The sequence below is a fragment of the Etheostoma cragini genome, chromosome 11, assembly GCF_013103735.1.
Source record: "Etheostoma cragini isolate CJK2018 chromosome 11, CSU_Ecrag_1.0, whole genome shotgun sequence".
In the NCBI taxonomy this organism is placed as follows: Eukaryota; Metazoa; Chordata; class Actinopteri; order Perciformes; family Percidae; genus Etheostoma; species Etheostoma cragini.
The window spans coordinates 22,993,652-23,002,916 of NC_048417.1; the positions used below are offsets into that span (position 1 = coordinate 22,993,652).

A 9,265-nucleotide genomic window follows, 5' to 3' on the forward strand; every position below is an offset into this window, starting at 1 on the left:
AAAATAGGTAGTGTATCACTACAGGGATGGCAGCCATGCGCTCTGTCAGACAAACATACCCCCCCCCCCACACACACACACACACACACACACACACACACAGGTGATGCTGGTGGAGGAACCTGGAGAATGAATGCATGACTTGACTGGAACTCAGGTTGCTGTAGTTGGTGACTAGAGGCGGTGGAAGGGGAGGAGGAGGCTTGAACGTGTCCCTGAAAAGACAGCTCATAGCAAGTGAGAAGACATATAAAGCAGGATCTCGTACTGTGATTGGATAAAAAAATGTGTGGCCACGTGAACGCTTCTGAACAGATGAATGGTTTTAGGAAGAGCTAGTGGTGATTGAAGTTATTTAGAAGTCTTACTGAAAGAATCTGCGCTGAGCTCCATTGGTGGGAATATTGCTGTGTCATGGCTGTTCTGCTTTCTGTAAATGTCAGCCAATAAGGCATTGATTTGTCCCTTTACATTCAGAGACAGTTCCTCATACTGGAATATCCAGAAATGGACCTCAGGACAGTAGCGGTTCCCTCTGAGAAGGCATTTTGTGGCCTGGTTGTCATAAGCCTGTTTTGAAATGTTCAGTCCCAAACTGGGACCATCGCTGCAGCCGATACCACAGCTCGGTTTAATACTGAAAATCGGAACAAGCTTGTCTCCCACTTGAGTTTCTCTACATTTAACGGTCTCACTCAGGTGCAGCAGTGGAGGCAGTGAATGGCATATGAGTCACAGTCAGTGACTCATTTGGATTCATTTCAGGGAGTTCAGAGGGTTTAACAACAAATACAAACATAACCTGTGTGCATTAATGATAATCAAACCAGTATTTAGGCAAATCAACTGACAAGACTGACATCACGGTTAGGTGGAAAAGAGGGACCAAAGAGAGGAAGGCTGTACATGTAGACTTTAATTAAGGGGATTGATTTCACCCGAAGGGGCGGGGTCTTCCCATGAAGGAGTGTTTGATTTTAACTTCCAGGTGACCTGTGTTTGGGGACTTTTAACACACAGGCTGTGCTACAATATATACACCTTTATAGCCAACTCTCACAGAACTGAAATAAATCAATCTTCTACGTCACACGTGTTGATCCAGCCTGCTCAGGCCTATTGATTTTGGTTCACAACAAATTTTGGCCTGCTTAGTTTTTGTTGCTTCATCTCTTTTTTCAACATTTATTTTTCATCTTTTTTGTTGCTTTTTCTGCCCTTAAGAGCGCTTTTTTTCTTGATGGCTAAGGAACAATTTACGGACTTCTTTAGGACTGTAAGTCAGAAGACAATATGCGACATCCAACGATACAGTTAAAGATATTTTACTTTTTCGATTAAATAAAAACATGTTAATAAACTATACATGTCTGGCCCTTGATGTTATTGTCATTTTCCAATGTGGCATTTTTTGTGATATTGAGTTTGACCCGTGATGATCGTGAAAGTTCCTCATTGTTAGTTTGTTTTTGGGTAAGGAGTCAGTAGCACAGGTTGGACTCAGCAGGGTGAGCGAGCTCAGCAGAGGAATGGCAGACTACTTCCTGTCACGGTGAGGATGTTGCTAATTGTTTCCCGTAGACCGGTGGCACACCAGACAGCCAGACCTCATTAGAGGTTTTAAACAATCCAACCTGCCAGATGAGGATGTTCACATCCATTCTGTGAGCGGGGATACACATGACTTTGCAATGATCTTGTCAGAACTGTACAGTCATGGACTGTTACATAATTGCCGACCTGTGAAGGTTGTCTTGTATATTAGTGTTATCCTCAGCAATTATCCATCATGGACATATTTACTTTATTTGCATTTTTACTAATGACCTTTTTTCCCTTTGTTTTTTTACTCTTGATCTGTTGTAACAAATTTTTAATCTTGCTTGAATACATTTGTGCTGTTGAAGCAAGATTTGTTATTCCAAAAGGAATTTTTAGACAATCAAACTTGTTGAAAGTGGATAATTTGCAAAATTGTGTCTGTGTCTAGTAAGGTCTGTTCTCAAATAATGTCTGTCTCCCTCTGAATGCTAACACAGAAAAAGAAGACTGTAATAAAAACAGACTCTAGTAACTCCCATTTCTCTTTTCACCTCTAAAAAATTAAGTGTGATAATCACCAGAGACTCTAAACTGGCTTTGGCACTCAGTGAACATTAGTGAGCAACCTGGAAGCCACACAGACAAACCAAGCTGCATGCCAGCTGTTGTGTGCCATCCTGCCACATGTCCTTTGAAGTGCTCCAGCCAACCAGGCTGCACGAAGAATGAGCCCAGCCGGGCCGAGGATGCCAAATGGCATACCACCTCCATGTCAGTGCCCTAGCAATGAAAATGAATCAGCGAAAGTGTTATGGGGAATATTGCATTACACGTCTGGCCAGAATTTTCCCCTCAAGGACATTGAGCATTATTAGACAGTGCACACGTACATCTGGTGAGTGCACGAGACTGGCATGTTCAGAGGAAATAGAAGTAGGCACAGCGGTTTCCACAACACAACAGGACCCCTCTTTTCAATTTCCTGCTCCACTTTCCATTCCTGCTTTATTTCGTGCGGGGACCAGTGAAGTGGGAATCGCGGAGGAAGAATGCAACATTTAGCCGATATGGCACCACAGAGCACAAAACAAGGAAATTGATTCTGTCAAAGGTAATATTTGTGATAATGATCTCAATAAAAAAACATAGGGTGATGTCAAACTGGGTTAGCAGGATTCCCTCAGGAGATTTTACTCTAACACAGCAGTGGTCTCTAACTGGCTTTGTAACAGCTTCAAACTTAATACGAGCCTGTTACCTGATGAGGTGTACTTTATTTCCGTATGATAACTAAAAGCTTGTCTTTAGTAGTTTGACAGCAGGCTTGTATAAGTAGTGTTGACGTGCATGCTTTTTTATAGCTTGATTTAGCAGCCACACAATTTACATCTGGGTGGCAGATGTCTTCACGTCCAAAGATGATGGTATCCTGTTTCGTGAATTGTGCCGGTACTGTCAGTTAGGCCTTCTTTCAAACTAACCTGTACATTTACACGACATTCTGAGTTTTACAACAATTTAGAATAAAAGCAAGACTATAGCCCTGAGTAAGGATCTTAAAGTGACTCCAGTCAATATTTTTATGATACCAACGCATCAAATGACAATGTGAAAACAATGTGACAATGTGAAAGGGGAAGTTATCACCTGAATGTGCAGCTCCCCTTGTCTTCACTGAGCTTAATGTTTAGCTGCCTCTTCTTTTCTCTTCTGGTTTACTCTCGCTGCTCTTATGGCATCGTATTTGGCCGCAAAAAGGTGTCTGTTTTCTGCTAAAACAGTCAACAAAACCATTGCACACTACCTGCCGACATCCAATTCCAACATTCACAGCTAAAAGGTCAGATTGTCAGGTGTAAAAGGGCCCAAAAATGTTCTTTTTTCTCACCCGTTTGAGCGTGTGTGTGTGTGTGAGAGAGAGAGAGAGAGAGAGAGAGAGAGAGAGAGAGAGAGAGAGAGAGAGAGCATGTGCTTTACTAATTAGACTTGTAAAGTAAAACACAGCTTTTCACCAACCTGGATTTTAACATCTAAAGGTTGCCACGGGAAGCAGACACAACAACACCCGACAACCATTTATGACTAATTATTTACAGATGTTTCTGGCTTTTTGCCACAACTCAAATGCAACGATTGGAGTCATACTCATTGTAACACCTTGGGACAAAGCAGTGAGTTGTGCATATTAGGACAGGTTTTGTTCATGTTTTGATTCACTGAACTGAAGGTAAAAATGATTGACAGAACCTTTTGTGCAATAGTTGAACATTCATGATTATTTTATATTCCTGTTTTGTTTACTGTAACCTTAACATCTGTGTTGCAAAAAACTCAAAGTCAAGATGTAAAATGTAAGTACCCATCACACGCAGCCAGAATATATAGCAATAACAGACCCTTTAGATTGAAGTTCTAACCATTTTCCTTTGCTTTGAGAAACTCTCGACGAGTTTAAGTGTTCCATCAGGGCCTACTAGGGCGCAAAGGATGGCATGCAGCAGTTTGCAATCACCATCACTCTGCCTCCATGACACAAAGGGGAGATTTCCACCCAGCAAGCATTTGATTAAAACAACAGCAGAACATCGAGTCTCATCTTTGTGCCAATACCATGGAGAGTCAGTGCAGAGCAGCAGATGTGTAGAATATGGCCTGTGTTTGTTTGTCTGTGCACGTGAGATTGCCATGGACACAGTACAACAAGTGTCTTGAAGGGCCAAAGGCATATATGAGATGAAATTTAAATGTGATGCAAAATAGTTGAATAGTTTTCAGAGGCTATGAGTGTCTCATGGTTCATCCGAGGACTGTAATGTACTGTAAGACCAAAGGTTTTGTCCGTTTTTTCACCAAAGGTGACTTTGCTTTTTCGGGTGCTGGTCCCAGGCTCTGGAACAGCCTCTCGTCCAACATTAAGTCTTGTTCCACAATTGAAAAATTGAACTCAAATTTAAATCCCTACCTTTTTTCACTCCCTTTCAGTTCCGCTTGAGGCTGCTTGGCTTCTGCCAATGACCATCATCACTTGTTTTCAATTCCCTCTACTGCTTTTGTAATCTATTGTTGATTTGATTCCTTCTCTCCTAACTTCCTATTTCTTTACTTGACTTTGGCTTATCATGTCAGTTGATTTGTATAACATTTTGTATTGTTGCTTGTTATGTACCTTTTCTCTCTGTAATGTTTCTTAAACCATCTGCCTTGACTGGAAAGGACTTTGGGTCAACTTCTGTTGTTTTGAATGTGCTTGATAGATAAATGAAGATGACTTGACTCAACATTTCAAAATGCAGACGATTGTGTCGCAACACAATACGTAATAAAGAATAGCCTGCGACGTCTTTATGTACAGACACACATACTTTCATACGTGCAAATTGTTATGCAATGCTGCTGGATTGTAATGATGAAAAAATGATGTTGAGTTAATGTTGATACTCTGCATTAAGCCTGTCATGTTTTATATACTGCACATACTGAGTGCAATTATATAATAACAATTACACTTCCTGTGTCTTGTCAGTAATGTATGTGAGTGTACTTAACTCACAGATCGGCAGGCACTCCTACATGTGCAAGTCCTTACTTTTTTTGGCAGTTAATCCACTTGACCTAAAAACATTTCATAAAGCTATGAGCGAATATGTTTTCCTCTGGTCTGACTCATACCCCATCCTGAAAGACTCCGGGGTTTCAGATATTGAACAGACCCCTTGTTGATCAGAGCTGTTGAGGCGCAAGCAGTGGAGAGCATGCACAACAGACACCCAGCGTGCATTATTGCGTACATCCTGTTGAGATGGCGGGTCACCGTGTGGAGGAGACGCGCCTCTTGGCGGAGAAGGGCTGTTTGTGTGGATCATGGTATTGAGTGGGAGAAACATGACTGACTGGCTCCTCCAGGCTGTTAGGGTTTTCAAGCCTGATTGGTGGAAAAGTGGCAACCGAAAGCCTAGAGATGGTGTCTTGTGTTCTGAGACTCGATGGGTTCAAATCCCAGACCAGTACTGGGCAATGTTAAGGCAAAAAAAGAATATTTAACAAGCAAGGCATTTTTCCTTTTTACAAATTCAACTCAGTGGAGCCTGTGTTGAATTTTTATTGTCTCAGTGGGGACGGAGGATGTACCTATAAAATAGATTTTAATGAAATGCTTTATTAGTCCTATTGGGAAATTCTGTAAGCCTCGCATCAGAATGAGACAGGTTATAGGCCAAGGACCTCACAATCCCAACAATGAACGTATGTATGTATGTATCTTTAAAGTTATCAGGATCTTGAATACTTTACTTCCCTTGATCAAACTGGTAGTAAAAGAGCAAAAAATGGATGCACACCCTGCTAAATAGCTGAAAATGATCTCTGTTTTGTTTTCTTAATTTGTCTTCGATGCATACCCGTCTTTAGCCTATAGCTTTAAGTAACTTCAGTTGGATATTAATATTTATAAATGAAACTGTACTGCAACAACTGTCAAGTGTTTGCTTAGAAAATGATTTTCTGGCGCCATCCAGAGGTCAATCACTGACAGTGACACAGGGATCGGAAAACCTCACAGGCATGGTCTTCTTACATCATACTGTATATTCCATTGACAAACCAGGGAGCACACAGTTGAATCCAATATTTACAGATTGATTTCAGTATAGTAAGTAAAGGCACAGAAATGTCATTACCTAGTAGAGTTCACAGCTTTCAAAATTTCACCCACCTAAAATCCTAAATTTACAATAACAGATTTTTATGTTCCTAAAATGTTATATTTAAGTGTCAATAACAAGTTTTTTCAAACCCTAAAAACACATCTTGGGCCTTTGCTTTCTTTCTGCACCTGTGTCAATCAGCAATATTTTATATGTAAACTGGTACAAAGCTCTGATCAGGATAAAGGAAAAATGACCAAAATATCTACACAGTTGTAGCGATGAAGATAACATTAAGCTGAACTTTTCCTGACGTGTTATCACATTCTCCTTTCCTCTGCTTACCAATCCTTTATCATGACCTTTGGTGTGATAAACAGATATGGAAAACATTATCTCATCAAGCACTGCCATAAGTACTGTAACTAAGTGTTGTGACATGACCCAAATGCAGAGACAGGCAAGAAGGCAGGACAGTCATTTGCAGGATGTTAAATAGCAAAAAAGTTCAAAAACAAGAACAGGGATTCAATAATACAAAAACAAGGTCCAAAAATCCAAATAACAAAAATCTACAAAGAGAAAATAAAGAACACCAAAAACAGGAACAAAGACACTGTGAAGATGGATCACAGGGATGCAAAATGAAAACTGTCCCGACAGGAACTCCACATGACTGACACACAGACTGACGAGACAGGGAAGCACAGACATTAAGCACACAAGGTAACGAGGGCCAGATGACAAGAGGGCAGGGAAGCAGGTGGAAACATCAGGTAATCACCATGAGCGGGAAGACACAGGAAATAAATCTGAAGACAGGATGAGACTCAAAATAAAGCAGGAAACCGAACCTACAGACAGACACTCAGAAGGGAACACATGATGGAACAGCAACACAAGACACAAACATGAGGAGACAGGACAAGACAGGACCAAAGAACACACAGAAGGAGGATAGAAAACAAAGTAAAACCCCAAACCATAAAAAACAATAATCTAATGGTATCTAATAAAGCTGGATAACTATAATAGAAGATAAGAAAGAACACTTCCAAAATGTGATTAGAAGCCAAAGTGACTCTACTTTGCTTCTTATTCTGGTCGGATTGTAGGTCATCACTGGGATAAATTGTGTCAAAGCAGTTGGTGTCCAGGTTTTATTTCTAATTACAAAAAGCCTTTTTCTCATCCATATTACCTGAAAACCAAAGAAGACCAAAACGTTATTATACATCCTTGTAAAAACTATCCCAAAACATTTGCTGCTGCCTTGTTTTAGTAACTAATGCTGGCAATTGATAAACATTTAAGGCTACATAATGTGGGAATTTAAGAGGGGGAGGTATACTAGGTTAGAAATTAGAACATTTGCATAATGATTGACCAGACATAGTGTTCTAATTATGTAATCACTTCCTTAGAAGCCACATGTTTTCCACAAGAAAGCAATAATCTTCAGCTCTCTGACTACACAGTATTGTCCATGGCTCGGCACATAACGCAACAAAATGATCTTCTAGGAAACAGTCGGTTAAATACTGGTGTGTGCCTCAAGAGTGTTTTGCATCTCTCAGCTTTTCCGATCTGCTAAGTGTCACCCGGAATCAGCCGGCTCTCCAAACTCTCCAAACACAATCTCTGCATACTGCTCGAACATCTTTCCCAGCTCCTGGCTCTCCCTGCCTCCATACCTTAATCTCAGAGTATCTGGCACTGTGGATCCATGAAGGATAACCAGAGGCTGAAGGCCCACCTCCAGCAGCTGTTTGAGCAGGGTCTGGTAACAGGTAACCACAGCCTGCTGCGGTTGGCTGGGGAGGCCTGTAGGCAGGAGTTGAGCCCATGAGAGCGGCACTTTGAAGCTGGTCAGCCCTCTGTCCTGGAGATACTTAAAGTACTGCCTGGAGCCTGGAGGTATGGGATGACTGCAGTCAAATGTGTTCAACACTGCCTCTTCAAAGGGTTTGCCATTCAGGCCTTTCAAATTGTCAATGGTCATGTCCCCTGCAAGAAACACGGCCGGATGTTGATCATCATGTTTCTGGCACATGCAGCCATACACAGTAATCCAAAACAACAACATCTTGTCTGAGTGTGAGCCATCGGATGACTGACCTGTGGTGCTGTTAACAAGCTTTAACTTTCAGTCAGACCAGAGTTTCATAATTCAGTTTCAGTGAAAATACCTGTGTTGGTGTTAACAGGGCCTAAAACGTATTAACATATAAATGAAAATGGGGTGCCCGGGGAGCTCACCTGGTTGAGCAGGTGCCCATATGCAGAGACTCAACGCAGCGGCTCAGGGCTCAAGTCCGACCTGTGGCCGTTTGCTGCATGTCTTCCCTGTCCCCCTCCCCCTTTTCCTGTCTACAGCTGTCCTGTCTATCAAAGGCTAAATTGCCCAAAACATTTTCTTAAAAAAAACAAATGTATAAATAAAAATGAAAAAGTTGTAAGCAAAATTATAATGCAGAATTACAGAAAAAATAGAATAATCCATCTCCCCTCATTGTTTTCAATTTAAATCATGCATTCTGTTTACTAGTCTTGTGTAAATTGCATTGGCCCAAACAATTTCAATTCAATTCAATTTTATTTATAGTATCCATTCATAACAAGATATCTTGCAGATAGAGTATGTCTAGACCACACTTTATAATTTACAAGGACCCAACAGTTCTAGCAGTCCCTTCCAGGGCAAGCAACAGTGCGACAGTGGCGAGGGAAACTCCCTTTTAGGAAGAAACCTGGGACAGACCCCGGCTCTGGGTAGGCGGTGTCGGACGGGGCCGGTTGGGGGTGTGATGACTAGTGGTAATAACAGTCACAATAAAAGATAACGGAACAGTGACTAGAAATAGTAGTCTGTAGTAAGCCATGGCATTGAAGGACACTGCACGGCATTACAAGGCGCAGCAGGACATAGCAGGACATAGCAGGACGTAGCAGGACATAGCAGGACGTAGCAGGACGTAGCAGGACGTAGCAGGACGTAGCATGACGTAGCAGGACATAGCAGGACGTAGCAGGACGTAGCAGGACATAGCAGGACGTAGCAGGACATAGCAGGACGCAGC

General features: G+C 41.6%; 1 protein-coding gene across 1 annotated transcript in view; it reads right to left on the reverse strand.

Moving 5' to 3' along the window:
- Window positions 1–86: 86 nt before the first annotated feature.
- The window catches only part of LOC117953277 (gap junction gamma-1 protein-like), a 34,338-nt gene continuing 25,159 nt past the window's right edge, over window positions 87–9,265 (reverse strand). The window contains exon 5 of the transcript XR_004658587.1: window positions 87–101. The gene's annotated coding sequence lies outside the window, so the exon portion shown is untranslated. The remainder of the gene's footprint in view (window positions 102–9,265) is intronic.